Source organism: Argiope bruennichi, chromosome 11 (assembly GCF_947563725.1).
Source record: "Argiope bruennichi chromosome 11, qqArgBrue1.1, whole genome shotgun sequence".
NCBI lineage: Eukaryota > Metazoa > Arthropoda > Arachnida > Araneae > Araneidae > Argiope > Argiope bruennichi.
Window position 1 is genome coordinate 4,836,787 of NC_079161.1, and position 21,574 is coordinate 4,858,360.

Genomic DNA, 21,574 nt, shown 5'->3' on the forward strand with positions numbered 1-21,574 from the left:
GTGTCGACCTCGCCATCTGACCGCGGTTCAAAAGTACGAGGTCTTTCCCGAAATAGCCCTAGTGTTACTTTAAAACGGGACGTTATTATAACTAAACTAAACGTTAGTTGGAATTCGAAGTAGTATAATGTAATTTTGTATATTTTTGTATTTGGAATGAATGATTGGACCATATTCAATTAAAATAATGAACATTTATCTTGAGTGCTCCGTTTTCTCTTCTACCCATTCATAATGAATTACAGCTATTTATTTCTTAGGATCGTTGACTAGAATTGAAGCTGCCTATTCTTTTTATCTAGTTATCTATTAGTTATTTATCATTTTTTTCTTCTTATTCAGATTTATGATAAAATCAGAAAATAAAAGAGTTCACTATTGTTAATATTTTATCAAAAAATTAATCTCTCATATTTAATTATTTTAAATTAAATATTAGAGGTAATTTTAAAGTATATTTTTTTTATCAGGGTTAAAGGTTAAAATATTTAAAATCCATTTTAAATGTGTTTTTTAAATCATAAATATGGTGTAGAAAGATCAGAATAAAAGCCTAGAAGCATTAGATTATTAAGAAAATATTTTAATATACTAAGTTAATGTTCATATCATGAGAAAAGACATTTTTGAATGCGCTTTAAAAGCTAAATTATGTGATAAATATAAATGCAATTTCAACTCGCTTCGTGTATTTCTATCAATATCTCTTGTTCTTCATTTGACGCCACTAATTCTCATAATTCTTTTTTTTTCCTTTCCCTGCAGTTTAATACGCTGAGGGAAATTTTCTTAGATTTTTTATTTTTAGACGTGAAAATGGGCTTTCTGTGGAACTTTCGAACAAAAGGCAGGGGGAATTTTTTTCTTTTTACATACTTTAGATTTACGGTTTTAGCTGGCTATCGCAGTTTCCGGTTTCGAAGCCACACGGGACTATTTTAGAATTATAAAGTGTCGATGAAGCGGAAGTCCAATCGATTACCCGGGCGGATGCGATGAGCTCGCGTGCACGAACACAAATTTTATTTAATCATTATATTTTGAATGTGCGGCAATTCTGCTGAAAAAATAAAGAATATCTGAAAAGATGAGGATGTTTCAAAAACAGTTTGAGAAAAGTTTATGTAAATATTACTCTTTTTTACCGGCCTATCGGTTCAACAGGAACTAATGAGAGAATGAAGTGAAAACATGAAAAAAAATTTAAATAATAATGTCCTAAAATTTAACCTTTTGGCATTATTTTTAAATATAATACTAAAATGGAATTTTTTGTTTGATAGCAACATTATTATTTATACGAAACCTATTCATTGAAGTACAAAATATTGCATTTATTCTTTGGAATTTTTATCGGAGACGCGGTAACCCGGTGGTAAAGTCCCGCTTCGGAACCTCAGGGCTTCAGGCTCGAGACCCGATTCCATCGTATAACCGTCGTGTAAGCGGGTCTGGTGCACACTAAATCCATCGGGCTCAAATGTGCTCCCGCTAGTGGACACATATATAGAGGGGGTGCCAGCACAGGGCATTTTCCACGGTTCAAAATGACGAGGTCCATCCCGAAAAACCCCTAGTGTTGCTTTAAAAGGGAAGTTAATACGACTAAAGTAAACTAAACAATCATTTAATTAAAAGAAAAGAAAATTAAAGTTGCATTAAAATCCTGTTTTGGAAGCAGCATGAAGGTTATTCTGCAATGATCCTCTTACTTTTGAACCCTAGCCAGATGACGACGACACCTGAGTTGGCATCCTCACTTCAAGTTTGCTTGCACGCCACACCAACATGGGGACATGTTACTCACGATCCCACAGTGATGCATGATATACCTAGCCCTTATACATGGCAGCTCAGGTGTCGTCCTCGTCATCTGACTGCTTTTCAATATTTCCAGGTCCTTCTCAAAATAGCTTAGTGTTGTTTTAAAAAATGAAAATGAAAATCGTTTAGGTGACTGTTTTCACTTGGAGACTGGCTTCAATGTGTCATTTTTTAAAAGTATCCGTTGACGCACATTTTGTCATATTTTCAGAAATCGAAATTTTTTGCCTATCCTACGCATGTGATAATGCATTTTGAATTTCAAAAGATTTCAGATATGTTCTCCCTTGGTGGTGGTGGGGGGGAGAGCTTTACTTAACATTATTTGCCAGACGCATTTGCAACTTTAATGCCGGAAATTCCTTCCGGTATGACACATCGTGCAATTATTCTTATTATTTATCTCTCCAACAAGATTCCGGGAACTTTGTCTGTGCAGCCACCCACATTCGCGTCCACCCCGTTATTAGGGCGGTCATCAAGAATTTCTGCCAGAGAAAAACGGACGTCTAAGTCAATAGTTACTGGAAACAAACACAGCGAAAAAGTAGAACAAAAGACGCAAATGGATCGTCTCCGAAGCCACCTGCGAAGTTCGGGAATTTGCGCCAGTTTTCCTCGAAAACGATTAAGGTGAGGAGGAGGGCAGTGGAGGTGGACAGGGACTGGACGTGTCACGCGAGCCACCGATGAAAGTCCCGAAACTGTCGACAAGAAGCTGTCATTTCGGAACAAAAGAGTCGTAGCTTCGAAGAGAACGGGCCGAAAACGGCTACTTAAGAACGGGAGATAAAAAGTTCAGCTTTCATCGGGATAAAACAGCCGGTCTCCTTGAACTTGCCGATGCTCTGGAATTAAAAATTTCTCAGCTTTTTAAACTTTTGGGTGCCCGAGATTAGGTGAGTAGAAAAGTTAGATTTTTCCATTGAAATGGAATATTTTTTTTATATTCTGAAGCCTATTACTTAGTGACATAAGAAGTGGTGCCAGAATGGAATGGAATATTTTTTGCCCCTTTTCTTTTCATTACATTTGATATTATTGAATGAAATAAGTCCATTTCCATTTTACCTTCGAGGCACTGTCACCATATCCCGTCACATTCTCTGAGTAGGGATTTTTACTGTACGCAGTTGACATAAAAAATGGTGTGATAAAAATATTATCATGTGGAAAATTCATGTACTTTATAGTTCTAAAATAAACGTAGTCTTTTGCCCAATGGATTGGAGTTGCTTTGATTTTGTAAAGTTATCTGCAGATACTTATTCTCACTTTGAATCGATAAAGTAGAAATCTAAAAAATAATTTTTTATTCTATAACTGCATCCAATTTTATCGTTGAATTGTTTGCTCAGAAGAATGGTTTTATGTTTAAAAACATGTTAAGAATTACTTTTTTACGAAATAAAAAAATGTTGCTACAGTTTTATCTTTTGAATAAAATGACAAGATGCCCAAAATTTGAATGAAATGTTCCATTTTGTAGTTCAGTTGCTCATGCTCATAATAAATTTTTAAAAATCAAACAGGTCATAGATAACCAAGTGGTTTGGTTCTGAAGAATTTTTTTTTGAGAACTTTCACTATAGAACAATCACTAAATCAGGAAATCAAAAGTTTTCCTTCAGTTATTTATTTCTATAGCACCCTCCTTTCGAATTGCATATGTCGAATGTTGGTTAAAGAAAAGGATGGGGGCGATCCATTAGAAATGTTCAAAAAATAAAATTAAATAAAGAAAGAAATTAACAAATTAATCAATCTTAAAAAAAATTTTATAAGAGAAAAACAGAGGGAGTGCTCTCCAAAATACTTCTTCACATACTTTTGAATAAGGGTGAATTTGTGTTTCACGATATTTTTTCCAGCCGATTGAAACCAAAATTTTGCACAGAACTACAGTTGCAGTTACAAAATCACATTCTAGATTTGATATATTTAAGTCATCACGTTTACATGCTTGTGAAAGGACAGACGCGTAATCTCTTGTTGTATTTGGCTTGAAATTTGAGAGGTGTCTAGTCTATAAATGTTAAATGTATATATCAAATTTTATCCGTCAAGCTCTCTTCTTTTTGTACTAATTTATATCCGAATAGCCGGGCAGGTTTTTCTTTAGTTATCTTTGTCACAGACAAGCCAAAAATGTTGTTTTCGATGCTTTGGGAGTACTGAAGCGTGTAGATTCGTCAAAATCTCTAGTTCGAATCTTTTGGCGATTACTTTCTCTATACGAGCAAGCTAGCGACATGTAATTTAATGAACCGAATTTAACTAAATATTGGCCTGGAATTTAGTCCGTGTTTTTTTTTATGAAACTTTCAGATTTTCAAACCCTTTCAAGTATATAACACATACTTTCATGTTGATGCGAACACAGTGTAATGTCTTGAGAAGGAAAAACACAGTTTTAAAAGCACGCAAGACATTTATTCACAGACATAGAGAACAATGAACATTAAACATAAATAAAAAAACAGGTTTAACATTTTAAAATCCTCTGGGGTTTTCAAAACCAAACTAATTTAAAATTGTTAAATATAAAGAGTTCAGCTTCCGGCCATGACACACAGAACAAAACCAAAGTCTCCTCTCCTTTCTCGTCTCATCCTTTCTTTTAATTCCGTCGAAGCCCATCTCACTTCAATTTAACTTCCAATAAGGTTGAAGAGGTTCAAACAAATTCGGCTCCAGAGCGACTTGACTTTAAATGAGCAGCAGGACGGTACAACAGTAATTAAAAAACGCCTATAGCTTGAAAAATAGAATGAAACATGTAGGTTTATGATTGTTTTAAAGTTTGGTCATGTACACAGATGAAAAATGATTTTCGCTTCCACATGCGACTATTTGTCAGTCTGTGGACGCGATATTTCAATAGCACAGTGATTTCGACAAATAAAATTCAGAGGGCGCAGGTTGTAACTTCCTGGTCTTGGTCTTAATCAGGCTCACAATGACCCACCAACCCGAAAGAAATATTGAAGATCGCCGGGGAGAAGTTGTAACTTCCTATCAAACGTGTGATTAATTGATAAAAAAAAAGAGGGTACAGTGCGATAATACACTGATTCGAAATAGAAATGACCTGACATCCCAATTTTTCGATTGTTTCTCTTGAATTTAAAAATGTCTCGTTTTTATACACTCTTAGACAAGTACATTCGTTTCATATTTGTAAGGATATAATTTTTCCCTCTCTTATTTACTTCCTACTTCTGTGGATTAATAAAGTGCAATAATACCTGAATTACATTCTCACAAGTCACTTGCTTGAAACTTCCATTTTTGCACCCTTTTATTACTAACTAGATATTTTTCTGCTGGTAAAGATTGAATTTTACAATCGATTTGTCCCATACTTTCCCATTTGCTAGCGTTGTGAAATTTTACATAGTTGCATGTTCTCTATGACAATACACTGTTTTATTATTTTTCAGGTTTTAATTATTTTTTAATGAATTTAATAAATTCAACTTTAATTGCAATCGAATTACACCACCTAATAGTGAATTTCAGAAAAAAACTGATTGAAAGATGTCAAAATATTTAGTACAGTAAATACCAATTGAAAATTAAAAAAAAAAAAAATGTTAGAAAATTGTTAAATTATAGAGGCTGTCCCATTTAATCGGTCTAATTTTTCTACTTAAAGAAATAGGCATATGCTTCCAGTCGGAAAAATTATTTGAATGGTGTAAAGAATTATAATTTATATTCTTTAGGAAATACATTTTTGCTGAAAAATTACGAAATGCAATTCTTTTTTGAACCTTCTCTATGAGTCATATTTAGTAAAACACTTTTTGAATGCTAATATTTTAAAAATTACTCCATTCTTTTGTTAACAAAACTAATTGAATTAAATATCACTGTTTTAGACAAATTCAGTGGTTGTTTTTAAGAAGATCATTCAATCGATAGATTCCTTTTACTCGAAATATTCGTTTGATTAATCTAAATCAGGGGTAGACATTAAGTCGATCCTGATCGACCGGTAGACCACCAAGGTATTTTGGGGTGATCGCCTTTACTGAGACCTGAGACGCGCGTACGAAAAGAAACATATTTATGGAATATCGTTTCCCTCAAGAGATCAAGATGATACAAAATTTATCTCCTTCAAAATGACATAATTTTAAATGCAAGCAGTTTAAAACCCAAAAAATAACTTTTGGAGTCTAATGGACGTAACCTAATTTTAATATCGTTTTTTGTCCTATTTACCTGAATGAATCTGCATTTTCAACGGTGAATATAATCAAGACAACATATCGTTCGCGTTTCACAGACGATCTTTTATAGAAGAATCCAGTGTAAGATTAGCAGTCAGTAATTATATACCGAGATATTGGCGGACAGTGTGTAGACTAAGACTTCTACTAACTATAACTACGAGAACTCACTTTTGATGAAAATGATTTATTTTCTAATGTATTTTGAATTGTTTGATATTAAATACATCATTTTATATTGTTATATTTGTGGCTATTATTATTATGTTTGTAGTTATGTAGGTAAGTACATATTCCGTATTTATTTATTATTTTATTGTAAATATTGTAGTCCGTACCCTGAAAAAGCCTATCTACCCCTAATCTAAATGAATGAAATGCAAGTTTCACAGCGCGATTGCTTTTGATAACACTAATAATTTAATTTTCACAATTTTGACGTATATTTACTTATTTACTGAAATAATATCAAATATAATTCTTTGCGTCGTTTTATTAAGCATTTTTTTTTCAATTGGAGGTCCGTGTCCTTCTCTATTACTTTGGAAATTTGCGTCGGGCATGATTAGTTATAGGGCCAGATTAATTTTTCAATTTAATCTTGCTACATTAATTTTTCAATTTAAATATGCCCGGTTAATTTTTCAATTTAATCATGCTCGATTAATTTTTCCATTTAATCTTGCTCGATTAATTTTTCAATTTAATCCTATTCGATTAATTTTTCAATTTAAGCATGCCCGATTAATTTTTCAATTTAATCCTACTCGATTAATTTTTCAATTTAATCATGCTCGATTAATTTTTCAATTTAATCATGCTCGATTAATTTTTCAATTTCATCTTGCTCGATTAATTTTTCAATTTAATCCTATTCGATTAATTTTTCAATTTAAGCATGTCCGATTAATTTTTCAATTTATTCCTACTCGATTAATTTTTCAATTTAATCATGCTCGATTAATTTTTCAATTTCATCTTGCTCGATTAATTTTTCAATTTAAGCATGCCCGATTAATTTTTCAATTTAAGCATGCCCGATTAATTTTTCAATTTAAGCATGCCCGATTAATTTTTCAATTTAAGCATGCCCGATTAATTTTTCAATTTAATCTTGCTCGATTAATTTTTCAATTTAATCATGCTCGATTAATTTTTCAATTTAATCATGCTCGATTAATTTTTCAATTTAATCCTACTCAATTAATTTTTCAATTTAATCATGCTCGATTAATTTTTCAATTTAATCATGCTCGATTAATTTTTCAATTTAATCATGCTCGATTAATTTTTCAATTTAATCATGCTCGATTAATTTTTCAATTTAATCCTGCCCGATTAATTTTTCAATTTAATCCTGCCCGATTAATTTTTCAATTTAAGCATGCCCGATTAATTTTTCAATTTAATCATGCTCGATTAATTTTTCAATTTAATCCTGTCCGATTAATTTTTCAGTCTAATCATGCTCGATTATTTTTTTTCGAGACACTTATTATATGTCGGATTTAAAGATTTCAGCAAAAAAGAATTGACGTATAGAAATCGTGATAAAAAGAAATAGATATTGCAATTTTTTTTTCATCTTTTCGCCTCTTATTCGCACTATTCAGAAATAATTTCAAAATTAGAAATTTCGGGTTTTGAAAACATGCAATCATTTTGCCCTTTTATTAGACGGATTGGTGGCAAGCATATTCTTGTATTGATTTTACTCATTTCAGTACTGCTTAATTCATCTAGTCACATTAAAAGCAACTTCGATTTCTTTCGAATGTTAGATTAATCGAATTGAAATTTTTAAAAACTTGTGACGCCGCATTTATTGAAATTTCTTATTTTGTGACATTTTTATTTATTTTTTAAAGTATTTTTTATAAATTGGATCTTCTTTTTCAGATTTTTGTTTAGGGTGCTTACTCAGTATAAGAAATAAAAATTTTAGCTTAATTTAAAATTAAGATAACTATAAAAGTTAAGAAAGGATTCATAAAATAACAGCATATGACCAACATAAGTGTTTACTGTTTCTCTTAATGAACTTCCGGTTTTTCATGAGTTTCTTTTATCATAAGAATCAGTATAACATTTTTTTTTTTTCATTGAATCTCTATTATTTTATAAATGAAATAAACTATAGTATTTTGACCACAATAAGTATAGCTCACTTTAAAATTTTTTTATTCGATATTTAGAAATATTATTATATAGACAAAAAAAAACCGTTTGTCCATCAAAAATTCCTGAAAAAGTAAAATATATGGAAATTTTTGATATATGGAATTTTGCTATGTGGTTTGTATTAATTTCTTTTGAATCTTTTAATTATATGTATCATCTAATGGTAGCATTCTCTCAATTAGCGCTGTGGGCCTGGACTCTACAGCATAAAGAATTCACGAGAAAAAAAATCTGATTTCTTTAACACATTATTAAAAATCCTTTTTTTTTTTTTCTTTCTTTCTGAATTTTTCAAGAAAAGAACTACCTTAGTACTTTTTTGCAGTTTTAATCGTACATTAAAATGTGCCGATAAGTAAATCAAATTTATTGATATTTACACAATTCAGAAACAGTTTTGAATCATTACGGATGTGCATAAAACTATCAAATTATTTTCAAATAGATATAAACCACCTCATAAATGCTATTGTTTTGTGCCTGAAAACACATTTTTATATAGTCAACAGAAACTAGAATAGAAAAGATGATTGGTTTAAAAGTTTAAAAAAGACCCGTACATTTTAGATTTTTTTTAATCATTAGAGAAACTTTTCATATTTTCTATAAATTTGATCTTTGCGCGTTTTTCAGCAACGTTTAAGTTTTTTATCAGTATTTTTACTTTCTCGTTTTATAAAGTATACAAAGAAAAATTCGAACTTGAGATTTTAACGAATTTTTTTATCCTCCCCCCCTCCGCCTTGAGTTCGAAAGGGCCGCGGTGGCCTAATGGTAAGGTCTCGGCTTCGGAACTGGAGGGTTTTAGGTTCAAGGCCCGATTTCACCGAAAATTCGTTATATAAGCGGGTCTGGGATACGCTAAATCCATCGGGGCCAAACGTCTTCCCCCTGGTGTGGTGTAGACGATGGAGAGTGGAGTGCCAGAGCAGTTGTCCTCGTCATCTGGCCACGGTTAAAAATTACTTGGTCCGCCCCTAAATAGCCCTAGTGTTGCTTTAAAACGCTACGTTAATATAACTAAGCCAAAGTAAACCTTGAGTTCGAAAAGCACATTTTTCGTATTATGTCTTTCTGTTAGTGAACACGAGAACTGCAAAAACATTTGAGCCAAGCAGATGAAATTGAGAATAGGGTTTTTGCACCAGGTTTACAGAATTTGATCAAACTTTGAATGAAATCTAGTCAGAGGCAGTCTGTCTGTCCAGTGGTCCGAGCACAAATGAATTCTTCAACTACGAAACGTAAAGAGCTATAAACTTGGTATGCATCTAAAATATAGATTCTTGTAGCATTTTGAACCAAATCTCACAAAGGCTTGCTCTTTGTCTTTTGTAGTTTTGCGAGCATGTAAATGTAAGAATTTAAATAAATAAAATTTTCTGTGTGATTTTGCGACTACTATTGTAGTTTTGTGTAAAATTTTAGTTTCAATTAGTAGGGAAGGACGTCAAAAATATATATTAGATTTTAGAGTACTTGTGTATGAACCGAACGTTCCCGATGAATCACTAAAGTAGTAAAAGTAATTCAGTAAGAGTGCTAGATTCATGCCGAAAATTTAAACTTTTTATTCCTTTTACAACAGAGCATTCTGATGATGATTAGGTGTGTGCCAAAAGTGGCGTTACACCGGTAAAATTCTCATAATTAAAATTTAAAAAATAGAATTTAAATAGCTATCAAAGAACTAGCTCAAGAAAAAAGTTCAAGCAGAAGACCCTACAAAATATTACACAGTAACAGTATCGTTGAAACATAAATAGTAAATAAAAAAATTACCAAATATAGGTAGTTTAAACTTTGACCCAGGCAGATCAAATAAGAAAGTAGCGTAACAAAGCATTCTTTTCTTTACAGCCTTATATACATGCAAAAAACAACTTGTTCTCATCTAGGTTAATATTATTTACAGATATCAAATAACAGTTCAATCACGAAATAGTTCCTCGATCAAATCGGAGAATAAGTCGGAAAAAAAAAAAAACATAAACGCTAATAGGCTGTTAGCTCAAAACGGCTTCTCCAGGGGCCGCTCCAGAAATTCGCCGACGTTTATCTGGTAGATGCTAACACTGAAGCCCGAATCATACGGAGCTTCTCAGGAGGAACTATTTCTCTGGACACCGACGTCTCTCCGAATCCCAATTAGAAGCCTTTCACTGCTCTCCTCTCTTAATCTCTCTCTCTCTTACCTCAAAACAAAAATACCACATTTTATTTCTATCAGATCTCCGCCTCCGTTTTTCTCATTGGTGAACTTGTGTTCTCTATCACCAAATAGCTGCTCAGCAAGGCTTCCACAATGGTCTCCAGTCTATCGTGGGAATGCCTGTTAAGGATCCATTTTTGTAGCTGACCCCTTTCGAACACATGTTAATTATAATCAATTCACAGCTGAAGTCCATCTGAGTTCGACACTTAATGACAAGGTGGCTACTGATAGATCGTTTCTCGAAGATTTGAGGAGTCCCTTCGTAAGGGAGAAAAAGTTTAACATCTGGATGTTTTAACGATTCTTTGACGTGAAGACATGGTGATTTAAAATGGCGAGACACAGATCTGAAAATGCAAATCTATTTGAGGATTTATCAGCATCATTTATTGCATGCTCCGACACAAGAAAAGCATGCTCACTTTGCGTTTATTTGCTGCTGGATTTGAATATTTCTAATCAATTCGAACTTCAGCCGGAATTCCTTTTCGCACACCATTATTGTACATAACATAACGCCATCCTGTGCCCCCGGGGCTTATAACGCTAAGTTATCTAACCAGTTGGATGAGCACAAGATGGAAGGGGGGGGGGAGAAAAAAATTGTTGATTGAAAGAGACGACAGACCATCCAAGGTTCTCCAGAGAGAATCACATCGGTGTCAAATCCTAGACGACTCTATTTAATTTTTTGGTGATGTAATAACTGGATGGAGGGGGACAAGAATACTTAAACAAATGGTGACTATGGGCTGAACTTGCAGGGAAATGAGATTACTAACTGAAAAAATGGATAAATTACATTGAGAACATCTGTATGACATGTATAAGCATATAAATAATCACTGAAGAGCCAGAAATCTGTAACGTCCGTCTGAGTCTTGTGGTTTTGATTTCCTTCGTGAGAACTGCACTTTTGAAGTTATAATTTCGGCTGATTTTGACAAGTGGCATTTTAGTCTCAGCTATTGTGTAGTCTTGAAGAGGTCTTGGTATTTATGAATATGGTTTACTATGGAGTGGATCTTGCCGCGTGAAAGGGTATTCGATGCAACTCTCCTGTACCATTCTTCCTCGAGACTTGTTTCTGGCTTCCTCATGTGCCATGAGAGAGTCGGTAAGCATTCGGTGGCATAGTGAATTGGGGATCCTATCTCCCCACAGCTACAGGAAGGAGAGTTGGTCAGATGGAATCTGTGTAGGTATGTCGGGAATGGGCCGTGCCCAGTGAAGAAAAGGACATCCGCTCTCTTCCAGTTGGCCGCGTAGAGAAAAACTTTCGGTATTATGTTGAATGTGGAGCGGCCTCTTTCGCCTTCTCCCATTCCTTTTACCATCTTGTCATCATATCGGTTTGGAGGATGTTCTTCACATGACATCTTGGAAGCTTCATTACTTTCCTATCTTGATTAGCATTAGACACTGTTTTGACTAGCTTATCCGCCGCTTCATTCCCTTCATAGCCTACATGCGCCTTGATCCATGAGATTTTAATGTGAGGATTTACAAGAAGAAGTAAGAATGTATCTCTTGCTAATTGGCTATTGGATTTTGTAGAACTTGAGGCTTGTATACTTGCTTTACTGTCGACGTAAATAGTAATTGGATCTGAAGAGAATAGTAATTGGATTTGTAGGAAGAGAAGTTGCGTATTTGACTGCTCTATTGAGTGCTAGTAATTCAGCTTGGAAGACCATGTTTTCTTTCAATAGGCTGGTTGACCATTGGTATATAGTCACTGCATCCTGCATGACACAAAACGCAGCCCCAACTCCAGCTGAAGATTTTGATCCATCTGTATAGATCCCGAGTACTACATTCTGAGACCCATCATCTTCCAACGAAATTTGATGTGCTGGGAGATGTTTGGAAGGATGTGATGTCCAGCCCGTAGCTCTGTGTTCATACTCGTATGGGCTGATTTCTGGCATATCATGTACGATTCCACGGTGTCTATACAGTTCAGTCATTCTTGCCATCATCTGAAGTTGCAGATGTAGTGGTGGCAATCCAAGGATAACCTGAATTGCTGCAGTTGACGTGGTCTTGTATGCTCCCGTAATTGCTAACAGAAAGCCTCTTTGGATGGAAGACAGCTTTCTTGCTAATCTAACCGTTGGGTGGAGGCAAATGCAGCCCTACTCCGTGTGCAAGCATCCTTTCAATGACTGTCCTGTATAAAATTTTTCTGTGTCAAAGTGTTATCTCCCAGGATTTGCCAGTTGTTTTGAGAAAATTGAATTGTTGTTGTTGTTGCGCTTTCAATGCTAAATGATTGAGGTGGGTATTCCAATTCAATTTATCATCAATATGGACACCTAGGTATTTAATGATGTGTGTCTGCTTTATTCTTTCTCCCTGCCAATAGATTCTGGCTCCTGCTACCCATTTACTAAACTGAATAAAGTTGGATTTCCCCGTGTACACTTCTAGATTGTTTATGTCAGCCCAGGATATGAATTGTGCTATTGATTCTTGGGTATTTTGTCTTAGATTTTCTTTTGTTTTGGTTTTAATGATCAGAACAAAATCATCGGCGAATGCTTGGATATGGGCAGGCCAGATTTTATTAAGCAGATCGTTCGCCACCAAGTTCCACAGAGCTGGGCTACTGCACGATCCTTGGGGGCAGCCTTGCTTCTGTTCTCTTATGGCTCAGCCTTCTTGTGTGTTGAGGATTATTTTTCTGCCATTTAGCAAGTTTTCAAAGATGTTTCTTAAATTTTGGGGACATTGGAGTTTATCTAGATATTTAACTATTGAATGGTGTTGGATATTATCAAATGCCCCTTTGATGTCCACTGAAAGAACCAGAATATTGTCTTTTTCCCTTTTTCCATCATAAATTTTTTCTACAAGCTTTTTAAGAGCAGCATCTATGGATTTTCCTTCACGGAATCCAAACTGGTTATTGTTGATGAGTTTATTTGATTCTAGAAAATAAATAAGACGCTGTGTGAGCAATTTTTCTAGAACTTTTCCTATTGTAGGCAAGAGAGCTATTGGTCTGTACGATATGGCTAGTTTAGGTTCTCTTCCAGTTTTTTGAAATAGAATGATATTGCTTATTTTAAAAGGATCCGGGAATTTTTGTAGTGAAAGACATTTATTAAAATATTCTTTGAAGAGGGTCGGGAAATTTTTGTTTATTGTTTTTAGAATTAGATTATCAATACCGTCATATCCTGATGCTTTTCCATGAGGGAGATTATCAATGACCTGTGCTATTTCTTTTTCAGTGAAAGGGCAATCATTGGTAGTGGTGGTGATTTCATGTGTGAAAGATAGAGTTCAATTTGGGAATGGAAAAATTTGCTCTAATATATCCTGAGCTATTTTTTGGTGTCCTCCTTCTGGATTGATATTGTGCAAGACTGTTATTTGAGATGGATGAATAGTTTTCTTAAAGGTAGCTTTAAAATGTTTCCCATATGGTTTTGCAGCTTCAGTGCAAAGATCTTTCCAACCAACGCTTTTGGCTCTCTTGACTTTCTTGATATATTTTTTGGTTTCTGTCTTCCACTGCAAATATTTTTCTGATCTTTCCTCCGAACTTGATCTTTGGGCCCTTCGTCTCAATGTCTTAATTCTTTTCTATTTCTAATTTATCTGTCCACAAGTTGAGTTTTTAGTCAATGGCTGTTTTTTATTTTAAATGCTTTGTTTCAGGCTTGAATTATTGTTGCTTGAAGAAGTGAGGTAAATTCATTTAGTTCTTGTTGGGTATTACAGTTATTGATTATGTTAATTAGTTATTCGACATGAAACTGAAATTGTTTGTGGAATTTGTTATCGTTTCCATGGGGTTTTTTAAAACCTATTGAAGATGTGGCTAGTAATTATTGTTCTTATTATTATCTGAATAAAGTGGTGATCATTAAACGATGGTTCTTCGAGAACTTCCCAAGAAGCATTTCCTGTGCACAGAATGTCAAATCGGTCCAACCCACATCTGTATTTCTTGTGAAGGTAGGTGGGGCATCTGACGAATTGTTGATATAAAGATTATTTGCCAGTAGGAAATCCATTATTGCAACACCCCTGTTGTTGGTGCGATGATATTCCCAAAGAGGATTGTGACCATTCAGATCGGCTCCTACAAGGAAGTTTTCATTTGGTAGCATTCTTATAATATCCTGGATCTCTTGTAAAGTTTGATTGATATCCGCTATTGGAGATGAATAAGCCGAAATGAGTATTATAGGTTTGTTGTCAGTGTGGAGTTTGACTGCTATAGTATTTTCCAATTTAGCTACTATAATTGCTTTATGGATGGTTTGGGGAATAAAAATTGCGGCTTTATTTGGTGTGGAAGTGAAGATGTTCCAAGACATCGGCAAACCTTGTATTTTTTTGTTGTATACATACAGTTCTTGTACCAAGAGAATGTCAATTTTCAGTTTTACCACGGCAGGGTGGAGGTGAGTGGTTGCTGCTTTAGTTCTGCCGAGGTTAATTTGGAGAATATTTAAGTTTTTGTTGCTGGAGAAGGACGAATTCAAAGTGATATTAGTTGTCATTAATAATCCCGTTTAAATGATGATAGCGCTTTTTGATACCAGGGGCATCGTGGGTCTATGGCCATATGGTAGATGTGCAGGTTAGTTCCATTGAGTCTGTTCGACTCTGAGCAGTTTATACAAAAGAGCTCATTAGACATGCACTCCCAGGTGTGGTGTCGCCCGCTGCAGAGACCACAAAATGGAATATTATTTTTGCACTGGCTCGCGTGGCTATGTGGATGAAGGCCTGGCAGGTTGAGCAACGCTTGACATGATGAAATTCCCTCAGATGAAACATTTCCCAATTGATAGCAATCCTTCTCAAGTTTTTAAGACGATGAAATGCCTGACTGGGAGCTTCGAGGATGAGGTGGGAGATGTCTTCTGTTCTGCCTCTCATTTTAAAGCGAAGTTTTAGATCTGGATTTTTCGTATGTGCACGAATTGCCCTTTGAACATCTTCCATTGGTATGTTGTTGGGTAAATTATATATTATACTGCTAGGATGCCTCCCTCCTTCCAGGTCTTTTAGTTGTTATGTTTTCAGTAATAGCGTCTTTTTCTTTTAGGGTTTCCGTAAGCTTCTGCAGGTCTTCTTCCCTCTTGCATGTGATAGCCAGCCCTCCTTTCTGGATTCGTCGAACTGATTTGATTTTAATAGTAGTTTCTGACTGTTGGAGTTCCTTTTTAAGGAGGTCCTCTACGTTTGTATTCGACTTTTCTTCTTTTGGATATATAAGAATTGTGGCCGTGCTTTTAGGTCTTTTCCTTGCAATTTCTGCATAGGATGGATCTTTTTGGTGTTTATTTACTGGCTGGTACGACTGGATTTCTGTGAACTGTTCAACATTATCAGTTTGAGCAGATGCTTCCGCTTCTGGTTTTTTGTGCGCTATTCTAATATCCAATACATCCAGAATGCTGTTGGCTGCTTGTAGTAAAGAGGTTGTTAAGTATTTCTGGACTTTGTTCCCCTTTTTGCTTACTATTGACTACTTCTCTCAGTTTAAGAAGTAGTTCTTTGGTCAACATACGTTCATATGTTTATGGTAGAACCAACTGAGACCCAACCGATGATTGTGACGAAATCGAGTTGTTTCTTTGTCTCATAGAGAGGGAGAAGTTTCCACTTTCTTCTTTGTTGGGGCAGGTTTGCGTTGAGTCTATAATAATTTCTGGCATTTCAACACTGTATAGAACTTATAACCAGATGGATATGAAAATATAATAAACACTGATTTTACAGGCTGTAGGGGAAGATATTCCCCTGTACTAGATCCATCGCCCTCAATGCCGTGCAAGCTTAGAAAATTTTATCTAAATAATAATAATAATAATAATAATAAATCGCATACACACACATTAAAAACCTAATGTTGTTGATGGGCTTGGCTAAAAATCTTTAACCAAATCTACATTTTGTTACTGGATCATAGTTAAAAGATTTCTTTTCTCTCCCCCCCCCCCTTCTTTTCCTTTCTTTTTGACTTCATTAAGAGGATTATATGTCTGTTTCAGCTTCCAATGACATTGTAAAAAACTTAATTAACATTATTTGTAGAGGAGATGGGAAGAGAGAAAGAGAGAAAAAAGCAACATTTTATTAACTTTTTTTTTAAAAATATTTTGTCTGTTTTAAATATTATTTGATGCAGGAGCTAAAAATTTTGAAGAAAAATCTATTAGGAATTTTGAAGGTGTAGTTAAAAAGAGTTCTTTTATTTTTTCTCTCCCTTCTCTCTCTTTTTTTCCCTAAAGACTGCTGTTGACAGATTTTTGACATGATAATTTTAAAAGTGAATTATAATTTACGCGATATATTGAATTATAGTACCTTTTTTCAGTTATTATCACACTAAACACGACTTTAATTCTTTATTTGGCTGAAAATAAATACAGACAAAAATGGGTTAAAAAATGTATGATTGAAGCAATTGATGTGTCTTACACAAATGGGAAGAATTTTAGATGGAACAGTTTTATTTATTTATTTTACGTTTATAAAACTAAATAAAATATGTAGTTACATCTGTGCATAATCTTGAATGACATGCGAAAGACATCAGGTTTTTATTCTTACATGTTAATCCCAATAATCATGTAGAAAATACATTCTGATAATTTAATATGAATTTAATATGAATTTAATATGATAGAATTTAATATGAATTTTTGTAATGGTACTGTTAAGGCGTCAAAATTACTAGAATATATTAAATTAGAAGTAGAATGTTGGGAATCATCTAATTTAATCATTAACGAAACTGGTTCGGAATTTTCACTTTTTACTAAGAAATCCTATGAGAGCAAATAAATGAATAATATATGTATACATACACACACACACATATTACATATATATATACATACATACACACCACATATATATATATATACACACCATATATATATACATACACACCATATATATATATATACATACACACCATATATCATATATATATATATATATATATATACATACACACCATATATATACACACACACCATATATATATATATACATACACACCATATATATATATACATACACACCATATATATATATATATATATATATATATACATACACACCATATATATATACATATATATACACATACACACTCCTACATATATATATACAGAGTGTCTGGTAGATCCGATATTGGTTGAGAAACACTATTGTTGCTTTTGTAAAAAATAATCTGCATGAGTCTCGTAAGTGTAATAATTCAATAGTGAGCAGAAAAGACAAAAAGGCGAACTGGTAAACACTATTTCAAAATAAACAAATAAAATAAAAAATAAACACTTTCCTCACCTCCCTTTTTTCCCCCCTTGTATATACGTATTTCGTTTGAAAGTCAGAAATTTGATTCATGCACAATTTGCAACAATTAATCACCTAATAGAATCAGTTAGCTGATCACGAGGATATGAAAAATGCACAAATTCATGCGGTGATGTCCCTTTTTTTTTTTTTTTCTTTCACTCCCAACCTGACAGAAAGAAGATAAATAAACACGTGTCTAAATGTTTTTGATGGCAACTTGACTACACTGTAATATATAGCTATACTGTCCAGCGAGTAACAAAGAATGCAAAAGAGGAGTAACTCACCGTCGGCTTTGATTCAGCAGGTCAGAGGTCAGGACGGGAAACCGACCGGCACCGATGTGGAGTGGGGGCAGACCTAGAAATACTTTCCAGCTGGCGTTGTGAAGCGGTGGTCCAACGACCTGCCATCTCACGGATTTGGTCATAAATCTGACATTCAACCCACTGGGGGACCACACTCCCCCGTCGCCCGTGGTACGCCTGTAGCTTTCTGCAAAATGTCGGTAGATGGATAAACATCAAAGAGCCGGAAAATTTGTTTGGGCTATGGGGGGGAAGGGAGTCAAAGAAACTGAGGGTTTTGAGCGGTCGAAAGGGGAACGCGTGCCGTCTGAAGATTTCTCTGGTCGTGGGTCCGCTGCCACAGGCGGGGGTGGCACCACGAAGGAAGAGTGACAGTTTTATGACCACATCTGTGAAGATCCTCCGGTCGTTGGACCGCGGCTTTAGGGGTAAACGGGATGAGTTACGTGGTCACCGTGGTTAGAAATTGATAAAGGAAGAAATTTTGTAGATCTCTTATGGAACTCGGAATGTGAGACTCTGTCACTTAGAGATATTATTATTATTATTTTCCGTTACTGTTAGAAAATTAAAGTGGCTCAAATTAGAAAATTAATAATTGACTACAATCAAAATCATGTTTTGGTAATAGAGGCTGGATTTAGAAGTAATCAAGCCATGCAATTTAAAACGATCAAAGTAAGATTCCTATTACATGTCTTAGAAATATAGTCTAGAAAAACTTAAAGTAATTTTGCAGAATGTATATATATAAATTGCAATAATAAAAATTCCTATATTGAAGCATCAAATAACCTCATTAAAAATTTAATTAAAAATGAATTTCCAAGAAATTACTGTAATGCCAACTTTTAATTAAACAAGGTATGGTTTGGGATTAATCCTTAACAGTAAATAAAAATAGAACTCTCCTTGCATATTAGATCACTCAATAGATGGCGCTGGGTGCCTACAATTGTTTTTTTACCTTAAATACGTTAGCTTTGTGGTTTTAAAAAGCGGGAGTCACAACCGATAGCTTAAAATTTCTTTCCTTTTTGTTTTTCTTTAATGGTTAGTGTTATTTTATGGTATTTTTATTTTGATTGTTATTTTTGTTATTGCATTTTTACTTATTAGTGGTTATTTTCTTCTAATTTGTTGTTTTGTATTTTCCTTTCTGTTAAAATGATATCAAGATATTAGAAGTAATCAAGGGACCTAATTTCATCTTGAGCATAATTTCAGGGGATTTTCGGGTCACGAGGAATCATTATTAGACAAATATCTGTATTTCCTCACAGAAAAAATCCCTTTTTTTGAATCCCTGCCTGAGTGTGACCCTTGAAAAAGTCTTCAGGCCGGATTCTTCTTTTATTTGGTTTTTTTGTTTTTCCTATTAACTTGTTTTAATACTTTTGTATCAATTCATCTGTGTTTTAGAAGTAGCTGCATTTGCGCTCTCTAAATACTATGAAGTTTTTCCTGTTCCTTTTTTTGTTTTTAGTTTGAATAAGAAATAATTTTTAGTTGCGATTCCGAAACTATTTCGTTTCGTTTTCAAAATAATTCTTACTTTAGATTGGTTACTTATATATATATATTCCTCCCTCCATTTATTCACTTATTTTATATATATACATACATATACACACATACATATACATATATACATATATATTATATGCACACACATACATACATATATACATACACATATATACATATATATATATTTTAAACCTCCAAAAGCGGCACATGGATACTCCCCCCCTTTTTTATTGACTATAATTTTCCAATCAGTTGAGGTAGAAAGTTGTTGTTTTACATAAAATTCTGAATCAATTCAAAATTTTAGGAAATGTGAATTGGGTGAGTTAGACTTGCCCTTGATGAATTCCATCAAGGGACTTCTGCTCTGTTAGAGGGAACTCATTAATGAAAAGAGATATTAAATGTGTTATAAAATCTTGAAATTTTTAAAATAGCATAAGCAAGACTTTTGGGTAAATGTTTTGGATGGAAAATTTAAAAATCAGTACGGGGTATTATTATTATAATTTTATGGCTTGAAAAATTTTGACATTTAAACTTATGTTTTAAAATTCGACACATTTCCTCATGTGTGAATTGCTTTAGAAAGGTAACTGCGTATATACAAACTTTGTTGATGGATTCAGAACATGAGAGAGAAGAGAAGTGGATTTTATAATTTGGTATTACAGCGAAGAGAACCATTACTGTACAGCAGAAAAGAATTCTTATAGAACTGGTTGATCATCACTATCTTTAAATTTCGATGTGGTTCCCGTTTTGTTAAGAAGCCTTCGGGTCGCGGTAGCCTCATGGTAAGGTTTCGGCTTCGAAACCGAAGAGTTTCAAGCCTGAGACCCGATTCCACTGAAGAACCGCCGTGTAAGCGCTCCCGGTGCACGCTAAATCCATCGAGACCAAACTTTCTCCCGCTAGTGTGGTGCGGAAGTTTGGAGAAAGGGTGGCATCTCAGGTGTCGTCCTCGTCATCTGACCGAGATTCAAAATGACGAGGTCCGTCCCAAAACAGCCCTAGTGTTGCTTTGAAAACGGGACGTTAATATAACTAAACTAAACTAAATAAAGTTATGAAAACTTTCATTTTTAGAAATTTGTCTTCGTAAGTGTAAATGAACCCTTTTGAGTAAATAATGTAGTGTTATGATTGAGTTATGTTTTCAAATATTTTTAAGTGAATCGTAATATTATTATATCGTAAGTGAATCGCAAAACGATTTCATTTAAATTATACCAATGTCCTGTCTCGAAGCAAAATGGACTATTATTGTGATGGTCTTTTGTGGACGAAGTAAAATGAAACTATTTGGGAACGACTCCTGATTCGATATCCCCTCTTCAAATTTTCTCACCCCACAAATAAGAAATGTTTAACTTATGAAGTTAGATTTAGCACTAGTTTAGAGCACCAGACCTACTTACACGAAAGCTCTTAGGAAAAGTAAGAGTTTGAACATGGAATCCCCTATTTACGAAGCCTAGAATTTTCTTTTCTAGGATATGAAAAGTTACTTTGTAAACTGATCGTTTGAAGAGATTTTCAAAGAAAAGCTAACGTAAAAAATATTCATAAGGCGTGAAAAATAAGGTCTCAGAATTAACGATAATTTCTTATAAAGGATGTAACTATCCACAATTGCTCATTTTGGAACACAGCATAACAAATGAACGATATTTTAAGCATCTACAAAAAAAGCTATTGATCCAGATTATCAACTAAGAGAGTACCGTAACAAAGCATTCTTTTTTTAGAGCCTTATATACATGAAAAAAACAACTTGTTCCCATCTAGGTTAATATTATTTAAAATGGAGAATATTTTAATTTACAAGAATACAGGTGGGTTTTTTTAGTTAATTATATTAACATTAGGGCTATTTTGGGACGGACCTTGTACTTTTGAACCGTTGTCAGATGGCGAAAACGACACCTGAACTGGCA

The 21,574-nt window shown here is 34.1% G+C and overlaps 1 protein-coding gene across 1 annotated transcript in view; it reads left to right on the top strand.

Moving 5' to 3' along the window:
- Positions 1-2,473: 2,473 nt before the first annotated feature.
- LOC129957528 (uncharacterized) overlaps positions 2,474-21,574 on the top strand; it is a 133,573-nt gene continuing 114,472 nt past the window's right edge. Inside the window, exon 1 of the mRNA XM_056069873.1 lies at positions 2,474-2,723. The gene's annotated coding sequence lies outside the window, so the exon portion shown is untranslated. The remainder of the gene's footprint in view (positions 2,724-21,574) is intronic.